This window comes from Aedes aegypti, chromosome 1 (assembly GCF_002204515.2).
Source record: "Aedes aegypti strain LVP_AGWG chromosome 1, AaegL5.0 Primary Assembly, whole genome shotgun sequence".
Classification (NCBI taxonomy): Eukaryota; Metazoa; Arthropoda; class Insecta; order Diptera; family Culicidae; genus Aedes; species Aedes aegypti.
This window is the reverse complement of record NC_035107.1, coordinates 108,843,165-108,868,764: the sequence shown is the minus strand read 5'-3', so window position 1 is coordinate 108,868,764 and position 25,600 is coordinate 108,843,165. Positions and strand designations below refer to the sequence as shown.

Below are 25,600 nucleotides of genomic sequence, written 5' to 3'. Positions count from 1 at the left end.
AATTGAGCAGAATAAACGAAAATTCTGGCTTTAGGAAACACAGGGATGGTATAACTGCTAAACACTGCTACTGTACAGCTTAATTCAACCATCTATGCCAGTATAGATAAGGCCAGCTTATTAAAAAAAATAAAGCTATTGATCCATATTATGTATGCTTTCAAGTTGCGCCCAAAGTAATCGATAGAAGAGCGTATCTTAATCGTGCCAAAATATTTTTTCCCGCAGAAAATGGATCATATATGAGACGCTGATAAAACCGGTGATCCTCTATGAACAACAAACTGGAAACTTTGTAAAGATTATATACATCGAAGTTTCACAGATACTCTTATTGTTTGAAAAGTACCATAAAATAGCCTGCAACTACTGATACCATAGACAGTAGTTGTTGACATAGGCACACTTTTTCCATTTATTCCGGTCGAAAACGGATGAACAGCATCAGGATCATCTTTAGCTGGCGTCAGCCGTACTGGTTCAGACTGCGACTGACTGATTTATGTTGATGAATATAAAAACATTATGCAAACGAAGGCCAAACGAACCATGTGCTATGCGACATTAAATCTTTCTGCCGATTTTATTTACGGAATCTGCGAAGTACAAACGGCCCGATATAGCGTACTACATAATATAAAATTCAAACGCCTGTCCCTATGAAAAGATCACCACACGGAATTCCTTCCCCGAATGGATGCACGGCGCGGGAGCAACAAACTCACGATCAACATAATTTAAATCTACTTCAATCCAACTGTGACCTTCACCCCGGTCAACCCACCTTCTACAAAAAAGTAGAGAAGCTCAATTATGGAGCCAGTATGCTACCACATTTTACACATTTAATCCAATTCAAGCTTGATGTGTACAGTTGCCGCCAAAATAAAGTGTCCACTTGCGTGTCATCCCGTAACTTGGCGCAAATTGTTAATAAAAAAAAAACAATTGTTCATAGGTTTGTATTTTACATTTTTTTTAATTTTTTATTAGTATCATTTCAAACATTACATTCATTTCTTATATCTAGGTTTTCTGTGTTAGATAACCCTATCATCCTAAATAGTTAAAACAAAATAAAGCTTTTTTTAACATTTGATCAACAACATATTACAATTCATTTGCCGTAGCAGTATTAAATTTTTACAGATGAGTTGATATTGAAAGTTAAATTTTTACCTAGTATGAGCCCTAGATACTTAACTTCATCTGACCAATTTATTGGAACCCCTCTCATCGTAACAAAATGTCTACTTGTAGGTTTCAAATAGAGATCTTTTGGTTGATGTGGGAATATTATTAGTTGAGTTTTTGAAGCATATGGAAAAATCTTCCATTTTTGCAAGTATGAAGAAAAAATATACAAACACGGTTGTAGGACATTTCCCAGAAAGCCAAACCCCAGAACGACATTCCCCAGAATGACGTTCCTCAGAATCTCATTCCCCAGAATGGGACATTCCCCAGAAATCCATTCCCCAGAATAGGACATTCCCCAGAATCGTTTTTATACGTTATAGAAGAGTGGAAAAAATAAATTTGTTTATTTAGTTTTATTGTCGTTAAAAAATGTACCTGCTGAATTGATTCGAATTGCCAGAAACTTCGAATTCCGGACACAGGCGTTACCCAAAATATTATTTGGTCAAAATTATTATTATGGATCTCAAGCAAATTAAATCGGGATGGAGTCAAAAAATATTGTTTTTAAAAGGCGAGTGTTTGCTCCCCTTTTCTCCTGCAAACCATCTGGGGCCGTCCATAAACCACTTGGTCATCTATGGGGGGTCCATGGTTTGGCCAAAGACCACGGCCAATACAAATTTCAAAACGTTTGTACGGGCAAAATACGAAAGATGGGGGTTTGAAATTTCAAAATAATTGTGTACGTGGTTCACCAACCAAAATCTTAAGGGGAAAATATTGTTTAACAATTTTACATACATCTGCTTAAGGTGATTATAAAACAAAGCCAAATTTTGAATTTTCAAGTGCACAAGACTGGAGAATCTGACAACAGTTCGCGATGAAAATCAATCAAATTCCTTGCTTGCTGGTGGTGACCAATGGGATAAATTTTCAACGCGGTGCGCTGTTTGGTTCTCAAGTCTTGTGCTCTTGAAAATTTGAGGTGTGGTTTCGTTCTATAATCACCTTAACATGATTTTGCTACTGTTATTTCCCTGAATATCATTTCCCCGGATGCCAGCTTACCGAATAACCCATTTCCCCGAATGACTCGTTTCCCTGAAAAGTGATGCAGTTCAAACAGGTGCACGAATCGTCATTGGGACTAGGTGTCGAACTAGAAAGAATGATAAGCAATTAAAAGAAGAAGATAATGTAGATTATAAGGTTATCCTCGACTAAATATGTTTGTACATTTTGCCACAAATGCCGATGATGGTGAAACTCGAAAGAACCGTAAATCAAGTAAAGAATAGTAAAAAATAGTCATGAAGTTATGACAATTATAAGAGCTAAATACTTTTTGGGGAACTAGGCTATTCGGAGAAATAGGGTATTCGGGGCACTGGCGTTCGTGGAAACGAAATTCGGGGAACCGTCATTCGGAGAAAAGTAGCACAACCGTTCAAAAAAACTGCTCTTGCATATGTCATACTATGTTTTATGATCAAACTTGACCCAAGCTATTGATTTTTTTTTTGTTTTTATAGTTATTCTTCCTTCTTTTAAAATAGGCTGTTCTTTCTAATTGTATTTCCAAAGGGTGATTTATATTAGTGTAATATTCTTCATATGTACAAAATAAATTAATGGAATATTTTTTTTTTTTTGTTTTGCTTTCATAGCATCCATACCATCCCTTCTTTTGAACATATGCTGTTCTTCATAGGTTTATTGTCTTCGTAATTTCTAATCAATAAATGAAAGACTGCAACAAATCGGAAGTGCTGACGTTAAAAAAAAAAAAATAAAATGTTTTACTCATGAAAACTATAATATTGGTTTTCCTCGAATTTTTCAGGTAAATGTGTTTACTATTTACCATTTACCTGGATTTTAACAGCCCAAAAAGCTCTTGTAATTGTTTTTATGGGGAATGTCCCATTCTGGGAAATGGTTTTCTGGGGTATGTCCCATTCTGGGGAATGGATTTCTGGGGAATGTCTCATTCTGGGGAATGGCGTTCTGGGGAATGTCATTCTGGGGAACGTCATTCTGGGAAATGTCATACAATCACAAACACTTTTGCGATGACACGCAGACTTCGTCTTTTGGCGGAGAGGCCTGTGTCAACCGCAAACAAAAATGTTTGACATCCCTGAGGTAACTCAGGTAAGACCGATGTGAAAATATTGTATAATATTGGTCCCAAAATGCTGCTTTGAGGAACACCAGCTGTTACAAGAAGACTTGGAGTTCTAATAGTTGTACGATTTGACAGATAACTTTGAATTATTCTAACAATGTATGTTGGAAAATAAAAGTTCTTTAATTTAACAATCAAACCTTCATACCAAAAACTGTCGAATGCTCTTTCTATGTCTATAAGAGCAAGACCAGTAGTTATTTTTGAACTTTTCAATAATGGTTCTCACTTCTTCCAAATCAGTCGCCCAGGAATTCTAGAAAATGTTCTCCTAATTGATAATGTTTTCGAAGTCCTGTGTAAGTTAATTTTCTATAAAACTAGTAATTCCTAAATTCAAATTGTGCGCACTTTCAAACTGCATAGCAAGTTTTTGAGCTTTTTCGCAATTAGTTTGTAATAATTTGTTTTCCTCCTTCAATGCCAGAATTGGCTTCTGAGGTTTTTACAAAGCTATAGATAATTTCCAAAGGGGCTTAGAGCCAGGGTCCAATTGAAAAATGTTGGAACGAATCAAATTTGTTACACGTAAAAGTTGATGAGTGGTCGAATGTCCATGGCGGAATCTGAACTGTTCATTAGCATAAATTGGATTTTCATTAATGTGGACCATCATTCTGTTTAAAATTACCTTTTCAAAACGTTTACTGATGGAGGAAAGCAAACTGATTAGACGATAGCTAGAAGCTTCTGCAGGATTTTTGTCTGGTTTCAAAATTGGTACAACCTTAGCATTTTTCCATTTGTCCGGAAAATATGCCGATTGAAAACATTTGTTAAATACATCAACTAAGAATGATAATCAACTTTCTGGAACTTTCTAGATGAGGGTGTAGAAAATTCCATCATCGCCCGGGGCCTTCATATTTTTGAACTTTTCAATAATGGTTCTCACTTCTTCCAAATCAGTCGCCCAGGAATTCTAGAAAATGTTCTCCTAATTGATAATGTTTTCGAAGTCCTGTGTAAGTAAATTGTCTATAAAACTAGTAATTCCTAAATTCAAATTGTGCGCACTTTCAAACTGCATAGCAAGTTTTTGAGCTTTTTCGCAATTAGTTTGTAATAATTTGTTTTCCTCCTTCAATGCCAGAATTGGCTTCTGAGGTTTTTACAAAACTATAGATAATTTCCAAAAGGGCTTAGAGCCAGGGTCCAATTGAGAAATTTTTATTTCTTGATTGTGAAAACCGTTTTTTGAATTTCTTTCTGCAGATTCTGCAATATAATTTTCATATGAGGATCGCGAGTGCGTGGAAATTGCCTTTTCCTCACGTTTTTAAGTCCGATCAAGAGTTTAAGATCATCGTATATAAACACGGAATTGTACTTCACATTTTGGTATTGCAATGCCCCCTGGCTTTAACAACAAAAATACTTAATTACAGTCAATAACTCGAGGTAATCATAGCACTAGAGTGAGAAGCAAAAATTTCAGGAGTTTTGAAATTGTGATACACTTCAAATGGAAATACAATGCAATATGTTTTTGTTTCATTTTTACGAATGTTAAAATTTTATTTAAGAATTAGAATGGTTTACTGAGCATCACAAATAATATATGGAGGTTTATTTTACCTTCTTGGCGTGGGTTTTGGCAATTTGCGGGATAACAAGCGAGTGGGCACTTTATGCTGGTGTGTACTGTATGCACGTGTATAAAACGAACGCTTGATGAGTCAGAAACGTTGATTCAAGCAAAGGGACGATTCAAATATGACGTCCATCGTTTTTTGAGATTTCTAGACCCCCCCCTCCCCCCTCTGTCACGCTTTTTCCAATACCTTCTACACGTACTGTCACACTTTCGTAGACCCCCCCCCCCCCCCTCCCCCTAATGATGGACGTCATTTTTGGATGATCCCAAAGAGAAAAGGAACTGAAATCGAAAGTGGTTATCAAAGTGCTTTCGAAGCTGCCAGATGGGCGTCGTTCACTACAGTCGAGTAGCTCTATGCAAAGGAGGATGGAAATGACGTACCAAAGTTAATTACGGGTTTCGGTAGCGTTGTCACTAACCACTGGCTGCGCCAATCCATGCCAAACGTGGTCTGGCAGATTCTCCATCATGGCGGGAAACTGTCTACAGCAGAAGTGGCAGAGAAATAATATAGCCACTTGATGGATCGGATGCGATGGTCGAACGAACAAGTGGGTGGAATGTTGGCGATGACCTATGGCACGTCGGCGTCGATAAGAGGGCAATTTTTATTCACAGTTAAAAATAACCTTGTGAATCTGGAATAATATCAGAAGCAACTAAGTTGGATTGGGGGGAAAACCAATGAGTGGCGAGTGCTCCATGTTTAGTTTTCCCACCAATTGTTCCAATTAATATGCCCGTTCCTCTGAGCAGTATTTAAATCAATATTTCCACGCTTCATAGAAGAGATTTCTTCTAAAGGAATGCTTCGTTTTCCCTTCCACGATTGATTTGGTCTGAACTGACTCTGGTCGCCTTTGTAACCAACTGATTACTCACGCTGATTTTGATTCTGATCATGTCCAAGTTGCATTTCAAATATCCCATGCATTGAAGCAATAAATACCAAAATGTGAAGTGAAATTCGAATCCGTGATTATATACGATGTTCTTAAACTCTTGATCCGTCCTAAAAACAAGAGTAGAAGGCATTTTCAACGCACTCGCGATCCTGCTATGATTATTATTATTATGGGTCTGCAAAAAGAACACAAAGTTCAAATTATGATAACAAACATTTGACATCATTCACCCGTCGGTGGCATCCTCGATCTGACAGTTCAAAATGCGTTGATAACAAGAGTCTTCGTATTGATAACAAAAAATAACAAAATGAGATCATGATGTACATCTTGTTATCCCTATGTTATGCGGTTGTTATTCGACTTTGCTCGGGTAGTCCAATTGAAAATCAAGTTACTCAGGATTTCGAAAGCATTATCAATCAAGAGAACGTTTTCGACAACTCCGAGAGGACTGATTATGAAGAAGTGAGAAATATTAATAAAAAAAAAATCTAAAATATGAAAGCCCCTCGTGAAGATGGATTTTTTTACATCCTCATCAAGAAACTTCCAGAGAGAAGCGTATTATTCTTGGTTGATATATTTAACAAATGTTTTCATTTGACAGTATGACTGTAAAAGAACTCATACTGCTTTTTCAAAGTATATTCGAACAACCTTGATTTCTAATAGACTTATTGTTGAATGTCACGTTTAAATACCCGAGGAATAATATTAAAAAAGTAAAACATATTTGCGACAAAAATTCGAGGCTTTGTTCCAGACAACAGTCGAAAAGGGATTAATAGATATAAGAAGTAGCACTGAGAAATACTGTTTTTGTAACAGTGCAGTTTAATTGTTTTCAGTAGTCTTAAATCTTTCGTGAGCAGAAAAAAGTTGTGTATGCTTAGCATGAAAGTACGAAGCGCCCTGAGCTATTGCTATATATTATCATTTTACATGGGGAAATCATTGCTAATTGCGATACTCGAGTTCAATAAACGATCATCCGAATGCACCTGTCTAAACAGCACAGGTTCGTAGTTATGATACGTAAACAGATCACAAAACGATCGAATGCAATAAGTTTTCGAAAATATCGCTTGGAATTCCCACGAGCTCTGCTACCAAAAGGCAAACAAACCTCTTACGTTCGAACTGAAATGAAATCGCGTCAACTAATACCTTATATTAGTAAAAAAAAACCATGAAAATGTTACTAAAAAAAGAGCAATTGTATGAAGGAAATTGTGGTCATTTTTGGCATTCCTTAGTTTGGTGAGAATTTTAAAAAAACTTGTATGTGATGTATAGCAAAAAAAAATCATCCTCACCATCATCCAGCATAATGAAATTTTTGAATGGGACCCTAATTAACACCCCTCTACCAGCAGCCATTGTCTTTGATCAATTTATCAAAAAAATCATATATGAACTATTCAATGCCAGGTAATAAGGAGCTACTCTTAAAAAATCATAAAAGTTGATTAAGGCGAAGAAGGCCGTTATTGAAATGTGTACGTGTTGTTGATGATTGTTGCTATTTCATCTCACGATTTCGAATCAAAGAAAATCAGTTGGTTTTGCCCTGACACAGCTGATAAAGTATCAGCATACTTTATGCATGTTAGCGAGTGCAGTGATACATTTTCAAGTCAATATAAACTATCAAGACTGAGTTTTATCACTTTGAAATGCAAGCTGAAAAGTCATCATTATTGCCAAAACGAATGACGGGCTACTTAGCCTTAAATATTCTTGTAGATATCTGAAAATTACGGGTTCGCTTTGTGCCGGTAAAAAAAAGCGTACGGGTGAAAAAAATTATCTGTTACATGCTCCTTTGAACCCGAATCAATTGTATCCAGTAGAGATGGTCGAGTTCCTTATTTTCAAACCCGAACCTGACCCGTACACGACTTAGGGTTCATTCACATATTTCATAACGCCAAAAATGGTAGTTTTCGACACTCGCCCACTCCATTCAGCGTTATGAAATTTGTGAATTGGCCTTTATTTTATTTCTTCAAACCCGTACCCGACCCGAGACAATAATTCAAAAGCAGATCCGGACTCGACCCGAATCGAAATTTGAATTTTTCATATCCGAACCCGACCCGAACCCATCGGGTTCGGATTTTGGGTTTGAAAACACGAGACCCGACTCTAGTGTCGCCAGATGCCAGATTGGAACATATGTCTTTAATTGGAAGACATTTGAGTTCTGTGGAAGACTTTTGGAAATCGAAAGATATTTGGAAGACATTTCAGAATTTGTGATGACATTTGAAAGACAGTTTAACATTGCCTGGATAAAAAATAAAACAAATTAGTTGTAAATTACAGGAACCCTTTTAGAAGATTCCTGATAATCTTTTTCCTCATTCCACAAAAATAAACCCGTTGTTCCCTTTCAGATATTCATCTGAAAATTCTTACAAGGATTTCTTCCATGAATTCTCACAGGGATTCAAGGAGAAGTTCCTCTACTACTCCCTGGGATTCCTTTAACCCGTATAGGCCTGAGTGGAAGCAAAAATTCTAAAACCCTCTCCGCTCAGCGAATTCTTAATGGATTTACATGATTTTTTGTCAGTATACTGACACACATATCTAGTTTCTAGAAGTGGACAGAGGATCGCGGAAATATTCCTGCGGCCAGAGTTATTCCAGTGAGTCACTGGGTCTGGTCGGGTGAAAAGGGTACTGCGCGTTTGTGCCCTGGAGGTAGACAAATTTCAAGTCAGAGATAATTTCCGAAATCGGCTATAATGTGGCCACTATATAACGGAATTTTAAGAAAATTGCATCAGTGTAAAACTTTTGAGAAACGATTGAACTGGATAACTATGAATTTTGCATTTGATTGATCCTACAAATGACCATTTTCGGTTCCGGCGACGACTCAAACTAACTATAAACTAGCCAATTTGTATCTGCACATCTGAGCCAAGCTTATAGGAATGCATTATAGTGCACAATTATGTTTGATTTCTACTTTTCGAGAATTGAAACGGTTTAGAATTCAACAAATCTATAGCCGGTTCTTACGGGCATTATGTCCGAATGGCCACATCCGGTAAATTTTAAACGGTGCAAAACTGTTCATTTATAACGTTGAATATCAGATCTTAATGATTTATGCAAATTCAAATGATTGTCATTGCAAATAAATAAAGGTAACTTGGCATGTCCCAAAACCCTCTTTAACCCGACTTGACCCAGTGATCCACCGGAATAACTCCGGCCACAGGAATATTTCCTAGTTCCTCTGACCACTTCTAGAAGCTAAATATGTGGGCCAGTAAACAGACAATAAATCTTTTGAATCAGCTAAGAATTCGCTGAGCGGTGAGGGTTTTAGTATTTTTGCTTTCACTCAGGCCTATACGGGTTAAGGACTGATTCTTCGAGGAATGTCTTAAAAAACTTTCCATGGAATTTCCTTGGATTTTATTTTTTAACGATTTTTTCTGGATCTTCTATAGAATGTTTCAAAATAGTACTTACACACTCAGAAATCTTCAAAAATACTTCAAAAAATATTTGCAGGAATGAACTTGAATAAATATAATATTTTAGGTACTTCAGAAAGAATCTGATTGAAGCAATCCTTGTGCAGTTATCACATAAATTCTAATACTTCTTAAAATAATCGTTGGAAGAATGTTGAGAGAAGTTTCTGGAAGATTCTTTTTTAATTTATCCATTAAAAAATAATACACAAATTATTCACAATAAGCTTAGTTTTTTTTTTTTTTTTAAATCTTTATTAGAGTGTATTTTAACGCACGAGGGCTAGTTCTACACTTCAATAAGCTTAGAATACTTTTGTTCTTGAAAAAAATATTAAAAAATATTGGTATTACTCAAACAACAAAATTTAAAAAAAAAAACTCTTTGAGCACAAATTTATTTCCTTCAAACTTTATTGCTAATTTGAACACACAACGAATCATAAGCCAATTTAAAAAAGGAACATTACTTTGTTTATCAAAGTTTTTCTTCAGCATCTTAATTAAATAATTGCATCATAGTTTTTCTGGTCTAGTTGGTGAGGAAATTGTCTTTATATTATTATAAAAAAAACTCTTTCTAACTAGTCAAAGTTTTTTGGTTAGAGTTTTACAAGAATTTATCTTGTAAAACATTCACAACGACCAAGAATTTTTCATGAAATACTCTAATTGGTCATTAAGGAATAAATTACAAAATTCATCTAAACTCTTCTCTTGGAAGGTATCAATGATTTCACAAGATGTCATTATAAAATATTACAACTACTGTGAATTCTGTCATGAATTCAACCAAGAACTAATGATGAGCTTGAGCTTGAGCTGAAGGGAGAAGGAATTGATGATGCATTAAACTGGCTCCCACGGTGGACCGTGTATACCACTGCGTCTACGCCAGCTCATGCGGGAAGGGTGTAAAGGAGCGGTATTTTTTATGGCAGAGAGGCTTTCTTTTTTGGTGAGCAGACTGCCTATGTATCAGGCGTAAGGAAAGGCGTGATATAATAATGGAAGAATTGAAGCTTAAGGAAACGGTTTTTTGTCCGTCCCTGGCTCTAGCAAACGCTATGAACTGTGATAGATCAACTGTGATATATTAAGAGTGGAATTTAGAAGCACGTGAAAGTTAGAAGCAAGAATTATTGATGACTAAAAAGCCCGATGTTTTTTTAAATCCGTCTGAGAATATGTCCATGAATTTTTATTGGAGTTTCTACAGACATCTAAGATTTTTGTTTTATTCTTTTAAGATTTTTTTACTACAGTTTTTGAAAAACATGCGCTATTTTTTATTTGGTACGTAGAGGAATCTTTACAGGAGTTTTTTTTTTCAAAAATCTCTAAACCTTATTTTTTTCCAAAATCATAAGCTCTTAAAAATGATTCATCTAAGATATTAAAAAACAAACATTTTGAATTAAGCTAAACATAATTTTTACGGTGTTCATTTGAGAACAAATCGTGAATTCGTCAATCAGTACCAAGATGTTTTTGATTCCACCAGGAAAAACATTTTTAAAAATGTAACTAGGATTCGTCAAGAAATTTCTTTAGGAACGCCTTCATATATTTAACTGACAGAATTTTTGGAGGAATATCTAGAGTAATGGCCTGAGCTATTTAAAACAAAATTCTCACAATGAGAATTTTGTTTTAAATAACTCAGGCCATTATTCTGGATATTCCTCCAAAGATTCTTCCAAGAGTTCACGTAAAGTTTCTTCATGTATTACTCTTAACGTTTTTGGAATGTTCCTAAAAGGTTAGCAAGGATTCCTCAAATATTAGTAAAATTTTTGGATACGTCTTATTTTTTTCAAGATGTCTTTTTTTTTTTTTTTTTTTTGATTATCTAGGAATAACTCAAGGATTTTTACTGCGGAACTGTTCGAGTAATCCTTACAAATAATTCTGGAAAATTATCATTTAGAAGAGTTTTCTTTATTAATACCAGAAAAAAAGATGGTGTTTTTTGTAACAAACTCTTCAACAAATTCAGTTGAAGAAATTTATAAAAAATTAAAGTAGCCATTAGACATTTCTTCAAATAAAAACAAGGCTGGTAGGGATAAATATCAAAGGATTACAAATACAAATATCCAGGAAGTATATCAGTAAGGATTGAAATTAAAAAAAAAAGATCTAAACAAAATCATGAAGAAATTCATGAAGAATTTAAATAAAATTGCGCTAAAAACACTTGAGAATTTGTTAAAAGAATTGTTTGAAGAATTCTTGGAATAGCTAGTGGGCTAAAAATTTAAAAAGTTCAAAAGTATAAGGGATTTTGAGTGTTAACTCTGGAAGAATTGTTGAAGCAATCTCTGAATAGATTTTATCATGAACCTTCAGCGAAAATCTTCGGAGATTATTTTGGAAGAGAAAAGAAATCTGAAAAATATTTATCGAAAAAAGTCTAGGGAAATATTGAAAAATCATGGAACTAATAAGAATAATTACTTAATGCATTATTGGTGGAATTCTTGGAGTATTATTATGGAAAAATGTATATTATTTTAATTTCTAGGAACACTTTAAAGTTTTCTGGAGCAATTGTTTCGTCCCGTACATTCGTGCAAAGTAAGTCGAATCAATCCGTGGCAGCTGTCAAATCAACATTTGTTATCATAAGTTAAGTCACATAAGATTACAGGTTAGTTCGGTAGAATATTTATACACTCGCATTGTTTGTTATTATTCATCACATAATATATTCACTAGAGTGATGCAAATTTCGAAATTTTAGCTCCCCTATGCTTAAACGATTATAATTATGGTAAATAGCATCCTCCCAAAGTTTCAAGTGATTCGGAAGAAATTTGACTGCGCACACGCCATTTGAAGTTTATATGGAGATTAGTATGGATTATGGAAAACGCCAACTTTTTGTGTCCAGGCCTCTATCTATTCGACATAATATTTTATGGAAAAGTGAACAACCTCTGCTCAAGTGAAATCGTTTCAGCTACAACTTTGCTGAAGACCACATTTTGATAGGACTTAAGGATAAATTGCTATCCTTAATCATAAACTGGGTTTGCATTTTGCATGCTTAACCAACTGCTCGGCAGGCTACAGTGGTGCTCCTGGCGGGAAGAATAGATCAAAGTAATCCAGGCTACTATGTTCTACAGCAAAAAAGCAGTGTTGCTCTGAAAGTAATTGAATGATCATCTCAGCATGATATAGACTTTGTTATCAATAATAACAAATTATCCTTATGTCCCATCAAAATGTGGTCTTCGGCAAAGTAGTAGCTGGGAAGTTTTCACATGCGATGAGTGTGTTCACTTTTCCATAGATTATTATTTCGAGCAGTTAGAGGACTGAACACAAAAAGTTTGCCTTTTCCATAGTAATTTCCATATAAACTTCAAATAGCGTGTGCACAACCAAATTTCTTCCGAATCACTTCAAATTTTGGAAGGATTATTTTCATCATAATTGATATCGTTTAAGCATAGGGGAGCAAAAACTTCAAAATTTGCATCAGTCTAATATTCACGCATATCGCCTCCACTTTTGTACGTAGAAGGCCTTTTCGCAACATCTTATAAGTGAAATGTTGCACATACAAAGCCTCCAGGTGATTTCGATATAAGTACATTTTGGTTGCCTGGGTAAGAGCTTATGCCGACACTTATAGTGATTATATAAATAAAACATTGCCATTGATAACAGACATTTCCGTTTACAAGCATGAAACGAACTCACCAGTTGGTTATCAACTGAAGTTACAATCTCGGCATCAACAATATAAAATCACTCCGACGAAGAGCGAAAACGAATTATTACGCTTGGGCCTTCGCAACTTATCTCGCAACTGCACTTATCAATAAATTTGATTGGTAAAACTCTACACCCATATTCGCGATTCCGCCAGCCGAAATAAAAATTTACGCAAGAAAAAACGTGACAGAAAATTTTAAACACTTCAGTTTGCACGCGTGGGTTGCTGCGATCTCCCTTGCTGGTTATTTTGAACATATTTGTCAAAAAATAGTAGTGATTTCCTTGAGAACTTCATGAACAACTTTCTTTGGAGATTTTTTGGGTCGAATCGTGCAGAATATAATTGAAATATCAAGGGAACCGAGGAAAAAACCTATGATAAATCTTCGCTAGAAATCTATATAAATAAAAATGGAATGGTGTTTGTATGTCACGAAATGGCTTACGAACGGGGGAACGGATTTGAATTAATCTTTCGTCGTTTTGTTTATCATGGGTTCCGACGTGTTTGTGTGTATAAAAATCCCAGGATATACACCGGGAAAGTCGGAATAAACGAGCGTAAACGGAACTGTCATTTTGCATGGGACGATTCGTTGCGTTTTTCAACAGCCTACTTGATGGCAAGACGAAGTTTGCCGGGATCACTAGTTTCAAATATATTCGGTTTGGGATTCTTCAAGGAATATGAAAAATGTTTGAAACAAATTTTGGAGAATCTTCTAGAGGTGTTCCGGGAGTAGTTCTTGGAAAAATCTCTCCTGAAAGTTCTTAAGGAATTATTAGAGGAATAACACCCAGATTTTTTTCCGATGAATTGCTTGGAGTAATCCCTAAACATTAGGAATCATCTGTAGAAGGACTTGAAAAAAAAAAATCCTGGAATAATTCTTAAAGAACTTCTAGAAGAATTTTTTAAGTACTTTGAGACATTCCTGAAAAATCTTGAAGTGTAAAGTGTTCTTGTGCATTTTTTTTGGGAGTCCTTAGAGAATCTTCTTTAAACTGCATAAATAATTTTGCAGCAATTCTTTAAAAAAAAACTTTTAGCAATATACAATATCTTTATTTTTTTCCAGAATCATATTTCCTCAAAAATCCCTTTTCAAAAAAAAAATCATTATTTTTGAAAACATTCTTAAGGATCCCGAATTATAGTTTTCACCGAAATTCTCTTCTTCTCTGTCTTTTTTTTTCTAATATCACCAGTTACTGAGTGAAGTAGTCTTAATAACTGAAAATTTTCATGTGAAAGACATTTTCCGTGATATTGGAAGACATTTAAAAAAATCACCTGGAATTCCTGCGTGCGGGTGACAAAAAACGAAAAGAAAAGCGTCAGTAGTGTTTGATCCGTTGAATCGGTTGCATGTTTCTGTGGAGCGAGCAATGAAATGAGGATAGTATCCGGTTCGCGTGGTAACCGCACTATCGATATCGGTCATCCGTGTATATGCTCAGGTATTAATTTCAAATTTTATCCTCAACGTTTTCTAAATCTTTCCCATATCTAAACTCCCAGTGTTTTCTTGTGGAAGTGCAGAGGACTCCTCGGCTTCCATAAAGCAAGTAACGCGTCAACATTTCCGTCTCATCCCCAAATTGACCTACATACGTCCGCAGCCGGCGCCGTTATTGTTAGTTATAATAAAGCGAGCACCAGTACTTACACATTGAGGATGCTACTGATCCTGAGTAGCGTCTGTTGGTTCCCTGTATAAGTACAGCTGTTCTTGCAATAACGGAGTAGCATCTACGAGCGGTCAATCATGCTCATCCTCATGCTCTTGTAGATATCTGAAAATTGCAGTATGATGCTTTTTAAAGTTTTCAAGACTTTATTTGATCAACGTGGTACCAGAAACCTAAATGCTCTGTACCAAACTGCTTAACCTTTTAACAACATACTCTCATTAATGTATTGTTCCGAAGATTGAATACCCGAATACGATAAAAAATATGTAGCCTGAGACATTTATGTGGGTTGTGGCTACGCGTTGGTTTCCCAAAGAATTATGGAATATCTCCGGATCCAGATGACCAATGATCAATATCGACACAGATTCTAAAACAAGAAGAGTTTTTGAGAACTTGTGAAAAAATGGTGCAAAAATATCGAGAAACAAAAAACTAATCGCGATTTTAATATATTTTTTGTGGTAAAAAAAGCTTCAAGAAGAGGGGTTAAAACCAATAACTTCTCAATTTTAAAACTCTTTGGTTTCATAAACACTTTCATTACCCACCCTGTACCACCTTGTACCTGGCTACAGCGTAGCACCACGCTATTGTCGGCTGTATTACTTCATCAGTTTCCCCGAACGTTTAGGGTCGCCAGATGCTCTTCCACTGCGTACGGTCAGCGTATTCGTGACCATCCAGTACAACTTGGTCTGTGCCGCACACCATTTTCGAGTTTCCTACCGTGTATCATCCGCAGCACTTTACGCTCGAAAACACCGAAGGCTTTCCGGTCTACCTTTTTCAACGTCCACGCTTCGTGCCCTTAAAGAGACACCGGAATAATCAATGTTTCATTGTTTCCGTTTGCATGTTGCGGGACCTAAGCTAGTTACGTAGTTTGTAAAAGGCCCTATTCGCAGCCACAATTCGTCTTTCACCTTCACAAGAGTTCCAAGGTGATCAAACTCTTCAACAACTTCAAACACACTACCTCAGCACATACATTACCAAGTCTATCTCTATTTCTACCTGCAACCATGTACTTCGTTTTGATAGAATTAATGGTCAGGCCTATCCTCGTGGTCAACCTTTTCAGAGGCAAGAAGGCCTCCTTCAATGCCCTGTGATCGATTCTAATATGGTCGATATCATCCGCAAAGCCAAGGAGCAAATGCTACCGTGTGATGATAGTGCTGTTTGTCTGCATACCAGATCTACTAATAGCACCCTCGAGTGCAATGTTGAACAGCACGAAAGTACGTCTCCTCGCTTCAATCCGTCTAACACCACAAACGAGATTGACACCAGTGTTGTTCAGACTCATTTCCCCGAAAATTTTCCGAACTACGAAGCCACGAACTACTACAACCATGCTCTATCCTCCTAAGATAGAAAAGCAGATGGTTAAGCTTGAGTACTGCACACAAAATCGATCAATTTTGATCCCAGAGAGCCACAATTCAAGTTTCGGTGAAATTAAATGAGTGAGTGAGTGAGTGCGAATCATTTCACCGAAACTTGAATTGCGGCCCACCGAGATCGAAATTGTCGGATCCCATGTGCAACACTCAAGCCCAACCACATCCCTCTCCATCTCAGGAATACAACGCACAGTAATAACAGTTCATGGCTTCACAATTCGGATTTCGGGGAAATGAGCCTGGTCAACACTGGTTGACACTTTATCTGCAATCTCCGAACACCTGATTTTGAACCATCTAGCGTTGCACGTATCGCCCTAATTAGTTTCGCCGGTAAACCATGGTTAGACATTATCTGCCACAGCTCATCTCTTTTCTTGCTGAATTGTACGCTGTTCACTATTGGAGCTTGAGGGAGCGTTTACCCTAATCTGTTGGCAAATGCCCAAACTGTTGTGCATTTTATCCATTCAATCACACAAAATCACGCCAACCGTTACTGTTTATAGAGTCTGCAATTCAAGCATTCAAATAAGCTGAAACATTCGCGATTCAGCGCAATTATTCGCCCACCATGGCAATCGCGGTCAGACAAACATTGTTTACAATATTTAACGGTGCGCTCAGCAACACTTCAACGGTTAATGAGAATTTTTATCGAAAGATAAATGAACTCCCCCGGGAAACAATCGCGACCAGGGGGACGCATATCCATTCCCATATACCCTCGGAAAACCTACCCTGAGTGGTTAACCACTCGAATCAATATCTCTCGACCTCGTGAAACAATTTGTACAAATTTGACATGCATTCGTTGGCACTATTGGACGCTTAATTTGCTGTCTCCCACTCCTAGTGGTTCGGTTTAGAACAAATGTCGGCCAAAACCTTAAAGTCTTATTGTAATAGTAAATATGTTTTATATTTTTATTTTGCTTATACATTTGAGATTTTTTATTCCATATTCAAACATTATGAACTTTTTAATGAGGGGATTAATTTGGATTTATTAAAGAAACGTAATTTAGTAACAATTTCATTTTTGAATTGGGAAAAGGTTTTAGTACGTAGTACACTGCTTTGATTTTTGAGATAAGTATTGACCCCCTTCGACCCACTGCACACTCGCAATCCAAATGGAATTCCACCCTCGTGTATTTTTCACTTTTACGAACAATTTATGTGTCGCATTCATGTTGGCACTTTGGTGGTTAACAGAGTTGATAAATGCACACCTGGCCTATTGTCGGAACGAAATGCACCAATCTCTCGGGCAAAAGGTCACCGCGGAACGCGGACCTGGGTGGAATATTGTTTTAATGTCACCGCCATTCCCGCGGTGGGGGGGGTTGGGGTTGTTGTGTGCGGTAGTAAAAATATTTGCAAAAATTCGAACAGAACCAATTAAATACGCATTAATGGAGGTGCGAAATGCTGACAAAAACACTCGATCGGGATAATGAATCGATTATAATTAATTAATTTGTTTGTCTGCCGCTTTTCGCCGATTCTTACTCGAATTGAAAAGCTGAGGTCTGATACAAAATTAATTGAATCTGACAGTGCCCGGTGCGCCTGAATCGTCTCACGTGGTCTCGAATGCATCAGCCAAGATATTTTGTGGGAAAAAGGGGCAGAATGCTCAAGAGGGAGATTCAAAATTTAAAATGTTTGAAAATCTCAATCTCTTCCTTGCCATCCTTACCATAAAATAGGGTTCTGTGAAATTTTCAGCTTTTTCGGAGGTGATTAGAAAATGGCCCAAATACAATGTATGGGAAATTACAGTCGCCTCTCCACATCTCGATATCGAAGGGACCATCGAGATAGGGAGAGATCGAGACAAAGAACATTAATTTAATGAACACTAGATTGAAAATCACTCCGTTACTAGGAAAATAATAAACAAACAAACTTCATTTCGGGTTTCCAAATTGTTTTGAATCGCTTAAATATGGTCTAGTAACCTTTGATAATGTTCATATCGACATATAGAGAGAAAATTGGGAACAAAGAATCAACAGGATTAGATCGAGATATGGAGATATCGAGATAAGGAGGATATCGAGATATGGAGAGAGAAATCGTATGCAGAATGAAGGGACCGAAGCAATCATCGACATAGGGAGAGATATCGAGATGTAGAACATCGAGATGTGGAGAGTCGACTGTATATGCAAATTACTATGTAGAAATTTTGAATAATGGTCAAAACACATCAAATCATCACAATCTACAAACCTTAATGAAGGATGTTGCTGAAGAAACAACTTTCTTTTGAGCTAATTTTTGCAGGGCTATAATCTCATACGAAGCAAAATATTACCAAATGATTCTACCCCATTACCCCGAATCCCATTACCCCGAACGCCATTTGACTGTTTAACGATAAACTTGCGACGATCGAAGCGCCACCATATTTCATATAACGGAGGTTATTAGAACTAACTTGGAGGTGATGTTTTGGAGGTTGTTTGGCAATTTGGAGGTTAAAATCACCTCCAAACACTTGCGATTTTGCGGTGGGATGTTGACGTTTGATCACGAATTAACCCGGACGCCATCACCCCAAATTCCAAAACCCCGAACGACCCATCACCCCGCAATACATTACCACGAATACCAATATCATGGGGAAATGTCATCAATTCATGTCAAGATAATTGTAAATTCGGGGAAATAGCATTCGGGGTGATGGAATTCTGGGTAATGGTACATTGGGGGTAATGGAATTCGGAGTGGTGTCATTCGGGAAAATGGCATTCGGGGTAATGGGGTAGAATCGGTTAAGAAAATGAGTTTCCACTATGACATAATATGACAAGGGGACGGACCTGGTGTAGTGGTTAGAACACACGCCTCTCACGCCGAGGACCTGGGATCGAATCCCATCCCCGAGATAGTCACTAAAAATTTTAGTGACGACTTCCTTCGGAAGGGAAGTAAAACCGTTGGCCCCGAGATGAACTAGCCCAGGGCTAAAAATCTCGTTAATAAAGATTGAAAAAAAAAATATATGACATAATAAGTTTGTATTAACATTCAAGCACTAACGTGTTTGGAATTCTTTTCAAAATTTCTCCATAGTAATTTCCATTTAAACCTACAGCGTCTTTGGGCCACCTTTAAATCACCACCTAAAAAGCGGAAAATTTCATAGAACGCTATTTTTATTGTAAGGATGGTAAGAAAGATATGGAAGATTGGGTTTGCAAACATTTCTAAAATATGAACAACCCTAATGCTCAGTCTAAGGATACGTTATCTACAGGCAATGCAAAATTCACTCACATTTCATTTTGAAGCACGATCAAAGCAAGCGAAAAAAAAACATCCCATCTGTTGCGGCAGTAGAAGCATTAACCTAAGAATGCTAATGTCGCTGCTGTTCGTGTTACCAACATCTAGTTTGCCACGAGCTGACAGCGTGAGTACCGGGCCTCAAAATGTCAGATTAATTTTAAGAACCAAAACAACATCATGGTATAGAACAAACAATGAAAAACCATAATTTAAGGTAATAAAAATTGAAATCAGTTTGGTGACAACCACGTCATTAGCGTTCTACTACTAATATTTCTATTGTTGCGGCCCACGATCAGCAATGTATCGCATATTGTAACAAATTTGATAATTAGAAACAGTGAACGAGAGCCCCAAAGAGAGAGCGATAATAAAATCCATTCTTCTCGCTTGTTTACCGTTGGGGGTAGGTGTTTTATTTTTCTGGCACGATAAACAATCCCCGAACATCCGATAGCAATAGCGTCCCCCAAATTTGGAGCTTGTTTAAAAGTGTTTAATCATGCACTGCTATCCCCCCGATCTGATTATAATGTGCTGCATATTATGATAGTTACAGAGAACGATACATGAGAGATTCTCTCAATTTTCTCAGGATTCAATCCCTGGTTATCTATGACACAACCCTTCTTATGGAATACGTCAAAAGAGAACTGAGTTGCGCCAATTATTCACCGAACCCAAAGTTGCGCCAATTATTCACCGAACTTCCACGGGAAAGAATGCGGTGAAGCTCCGTTGTGCCGTAACTGCAATGGTGGCCATCGGCCTACAAGTCGTCAAAGCCCGGTCTACAAAATGAAAGTGGACGAGATCAAAGTGAAAGTGAATGAAAACTTGAGTTTCCCGGAGGCCAGAAAACGTGTGCAGCAACAAGCTGGTAACTACGCCCAGGTAGCGGCCTAACAGAGCATTTTTTAGAGGAAGCTGAAGGAGCTGGAAGCAACTAGGTGGGCGAAGGGTAAATAAATAGCAAAACTCCAGGAAGAATGCAGACGAAAGTATCGAGCAGATGATGGCGTTTATCAAGCAAGCCTAGCAACAATCGAGCCAAGAAAGAACGCACCACGTATGAAATTAATCAGACATGAACCACTTGAGTAAATAAGCTCTGAGTACCGGAATAACTGTAGTCTGGGTGTATGCCACCTGAGTCAATTGAATATGAAGTAACTCAGACACGATTCACTTGAATATGAAGATGAATTTTGATATTAGATGAATCGATATGGAACTAATTATCACTGAAACATTTGAATATGAAGCAAACTAGATCTAAAACCCTTGAATATAAATGAACTGATAGATGTGAATCACTTGAAATTTGAAACATTTGAAAATTAAGTGAATCGGACCTGAATCATTTGCATTCTTCAAAAATAAAGTGTCTCATGACATGAATCATTTCAATATAAAGCCAATCATACACTCTTAAACAGACTTTATGAGTTCGGTGAACGAAATCACCAAAAACGATCTGCAATTCATGAAAATACTGATGAAGTGAATATTACACACATGAAGTGAATTTCACCTGAAACACTTGAATATGAAGTGAATTGGATATGAGTCACTTGGATATGGAACTAATCAAATCTGAAACACTTGAATATAGAGTGAATGAGACCTGAATGCCTTAAATTTACTTCAAAAATCAAACATCAATAACTTGGATATTGAACTAATCAAACCTGAAACACGTACATACAGTGATTCAAGCATGAATCAATTGAAAATGAAGTGAATCAGCCCTAACCTGCTTGAACATTAAGTCATACCTGAAAAAGTGGAAAATTTTAGATGGATCAAACCTGAACCACTTGAATATCAAGTAATTAGTACTCGAAATAGGTGAAATTTGAGGTGATGGCATTCGAGGAAATGGCATTCGGGGTTATGGGGTAGAATCAATGCATACACCCACTACCCCTTGGAAGTCGATTTCAATAAATTTTCATTTGTAGTTATTGTGCCAATTTCTACTTTTGAATCCATTTGAACTGAAAGATATGTTTGGTTTCAACTTCAACAGCATCCATAAACTTCACATAAAATCATGATCTTCTTTTTTTTTCAAAAATAAAAAACTAGTATTTAACATTCTTTTTTTTAAATAATGTAGTTACTGTCTGCTTTGATACGATGTTTGATACCGAAAAAAACTTGGTATGTAATTTATATAGCTCGGTATAACTGGAAATTAACTAATAAAATTTTTATAACTACGTTTTTAAATTAATGCCTTTACTGGCAACACTTTCGATTCATATAAAAACTTTTTTTTATATTTTGTGTAGTTCAAAAAAAAGTCATTGAAATCACTCGTAAGCCATATCGCTTTTTTTCACCTATCAGTAGAAACCGTATTTCCTCATCTTCAACATTGGTAATATTTTCATGACTGGAGAAATCATGTCTTTTTTCTCCGTGGTCTCTCTCCGTTTTCGTGGTAAAGACGGGAAAAGCGTCAAGTGGTCGGAAATAAACACCAAAAATATGTAGTTTATAATAAAATTGTGCCCACGAGTTTTCACCCTGATTACGCCTCTGTTATAATAAACATACATTTTTAATGTAGATAATTATTCATTCTGTCTGTAATTACTGCAATCAGCATTAAAATTATAGTTTTAGTTGAATAAGAAATTTTTACAATATTTTTCGATATGCAAAATTTGCATTCATTAAAGAGATGCAAAATTTGCACCTTTAAGAGCCTCTCCTGGCTACACCACTGGCCCATCACCCGAAAGGCTTTGGATTTTTCCGTATTTTGACATATAGAATCTAACAAAAACAGTCCGATTGAAATCCCCGGGGGGCGCTATCGTGACCCTCCCTTATCGGATCTGTCGGAGGCATATGACACAACTTGGAAACATGGTGTACTGCAGATATTGCGGTCTTGACGGATACGTGGGCGCATGTTCAATATGCTTCGGAGCTTCCTCTTGGCTGTAGCACGCACAAAAGCCACTCATTATATGGGACGCCAAACCAAGCGTTAAAACCGGTGACCCACCAGAAACAGTTCGTCCAATAGTTCAGCAACTGATCAATAACCGTTTCCAAAGATCGACCGTCGTCTACACCGATGGCTCCAAACACGAAGACACTATAGGCGCAGCGTTTAAGTTATATTGTGGTTCGTTCACTGTCCTTTGTTTCCCTTTCAAAAAGGAGTGGAAAAGAGGTCTTTGTCTCTCGTTAAATCCTAATTTTTAGTTCCATCATAATTCTGGGCAACATGTCCCCTCAAACTTCATAAACTTAGTATCCTAAGTAGTTTAGGTGTCATTATAGAGTGAGTACAGCTGAAACCTTAAAAAAATCCGATCCTTTCCAACTCCCAAACTCATAAATATTAAGGTGAAACAGTTTGGAATCAACTTCTAAGATTGCACTAAAACTTCAAAGGCACAAATCTCGTGAAGTACAGCTGAAACCTTAAAAAAATCCGATCCTTTCCAACTCCCAAACTCATAAATATTAAGGTGAAACAGTTTGGAATCATCTTCTAAGATTGCACTAAAACTTCAAAGGCACAAATCTCGTGAAGAAAGCATCCCACAACAGTGCACTTTTTATTTTGGCTTTGTGCACTAGCAGAAAGCTTAAAATAAGAAGATCAGGAACGTTTGCCAACTATTTCTCCCGTTTTGTGCCTTTGAAAACGTGAGTAGGGGGAGAAGTCGGCCATTGTGCCGGCCATCTTTGGATTCTGAGATGTTTCACCTTAAAGGACTCGCAAACCCATAAATCTAAACAATTTCTAAAATACAACATTTCAACGTTCGCTTTATCCACTGGGAGCTAATGAGTTCATCCAAATTTGTCCACCTCAAATAGCAATTACAGCCACCATTAGACGGTGGTTGTGACCTCTCTTTCAACTCTTTCAGACTTCCAATAGATTGCGACCCGAGCACAAAAAAAATGTCATAAATTTCTGCGTGGGCTGATTTCATGGAATCTGACACCATCCCCGTAATGGCGATTATCCCGTCGAATGGGTCTCAAAACTTCATTTATCAACTTCAGTATCCATATATATGACAAGCCGGTTAAATGGCACGAGATCGCATTCCTTTCCGCCGCGACGACGATGACTCGATATTCCATTAATCTTGCAAGTTCATAAATTCATCAGCGGTCCACGACATGATATGTATGTGCTGGGCAGGAGCGGCTCTGTTTTTGGAACAAAAATTATTAAACATTATGGACAAACAGTTTTTATAGGGCAGATGTATCAATATTCGCCACATGTATTTATTTAAAACTGGGGTGACGAGCCTCAACAATTCTTTTGCGCGAAGGCCAATCCCAAAAGTTAGACGCAACCTCTTGATCCGACTCTGTCCACGAGCCAACCAATCCAACCAGATACAAAGAATGTCTGTGAAAAAATAATAATTATATTTCCTATCCGTTTTGTTGCAGGTTCCTAGCATTGCTGGTGGTTTCCACCGGATATCCCAGTGCCGCAGAAACGTCGACCCTTTGAAGCACCACCACTTCCTTTTTCACCCAGGGGAGCGTGCAACCGGATAAAGTTCATCTAATGGGTCACCGGAACCGGATGCTCGTGCCACAATCCGAACCACCAATGAAATTTAACGGCTTATCGCGTCCGATGTGTGTTTTCCATGCGATGGTTGCCAGACAGAGACGGAAAAATCAAAGGGAGATAAATAAATGAACGAGGTGTTATTTGGCGAGATGTGAATTATCGCGGTTCTGGCCGACGGAAAAGTTAAGTGAAAATTCTAGTGAACAAGACAGCCGTCCGGAGGAAAATATTGTCCATACCGCAACCAAATCTTTTTCGATTTGTTGATCGTGAACCAGGGATTAAGGTTCCGTGTGTGAGTGCGGTTTATAAAACAGTGTGATACACGTGGGTGCTAACTAGTAAAGTATAGAGTTTAGACAAAAAGGTTGAGATAGGTAAAATTTTGTCAAAATATAAATATGTATAACTTTTTTGAAAATATATTAAATTTTATTTGTCCAGAAGCATCCTATGAGAAAATTGGTCTAGTTTCATTAAATGACCTGAATGGATATGGGGCCTATCGACTACCGGAGTTGTAATGGATTTCCGTAGGGTTTTCATTTTCTCGACGCTTAAATTTTCAGCTGGTGTGATTCTCTACATTTGTTGATGTTTTTCCTATAAACTAGAACTAATATGAAGACATATGCCAAAATCTAGACATAATCCGTTGAAATCCATCGGAGAAACGGCCATTTCCGCAAAAAAAAACTATTTCGAATAAGTGATCATTTTTTTCTCTTTTTGAATTATGTCAATATGCATTCCATGATGTTAGAAGACAATATCTGAACAGTTGTTTGCGAGATTCCAAAAGTCGCTGGTAACAAAGGTAACAAAATATGATTTAAAATTCACCAAACATATGAAATAAGCTTGCATTCAAGATATAATTTGGCTTCAATTGCACCATTACATTTACATCAAATCGACTTTTTCAACATGCTGGCAGTCTCCATACAATATTTTTTTATAAAAAAATGGTTGGTATCTTACATGGAAATAGTTGGTAAATGGCTGGGCATGGCGTACCATTGGTACCTCGCGTACCTGCAGGAATAAGCCCCTTTGTGTGGTCCTTAGCCTCTTACCCTGCAACTCCTATCCCTACCTCCTCGCGGTACTGGCCGGGGTAAGAGTAACCTTAGGGAAGATCTGGTAACCAATTCCGGTGGAAACTTTGGACGTATGCTGACAGGAAATGAGGTTTTGCTTTAGCTTTTGCTTCAGCAAACCTGTAGCGTCTGTACTCCATGTTAGGAGCGGCTCACAACAGCGTCTGTTCCCCATGTCAGGGGTGGCTGATCATCGTCTAAGTGCCAGAGAAGGACTCTAAGCTAAACTGCGCACTATGGTCCTCCGAACATTTAGGGGGAATGGTCCTCTGGAAATCTAGGGGGTTGGTAGGCCCTGCAAGCCAGCCGTAAAAAAAAACAAGCAGCGAATAATCAACGAGAATGCAAACCGAGACAATCAACGAAGACCACAGCGACATAAAGGGACTAGCGATTGGAAGCTCGGTACGTGGAACTGTAAATCTCTCAACTTCAACGGGAGCACACGC

General features: G+C 37.2%; 1 protein-coding gene across 13 annotated transcripts in view; it reads left to right on the top strand.

The window, feature by feature from the left end:
- LOC5575639 (5-hydroxytryptamine receptor 2B) overlaps positions 1 to 25,600 on the top strand; it is a 128,366-nt gene that overhangs the window by 69,306 nt on the left and 33,460 nt on the right. For 11 of the 13 annotated variants that reach the window (XR_002500540.1, XM_021845045.1, XM_021845004.1 and 8 more), the window contains one exon: positions 23,922 to 24,428. The gene's annotated coding sequence lies outside the window, so the exon portion shown is untranslated. The remainder of the gene's footprint in view (positions 1 to 23,921; positions 24,429 to 25,600) is intronic. The other 2 variants (XM_021845062.1, XM_021845056.1) reach the window with 2 other exon arrangements.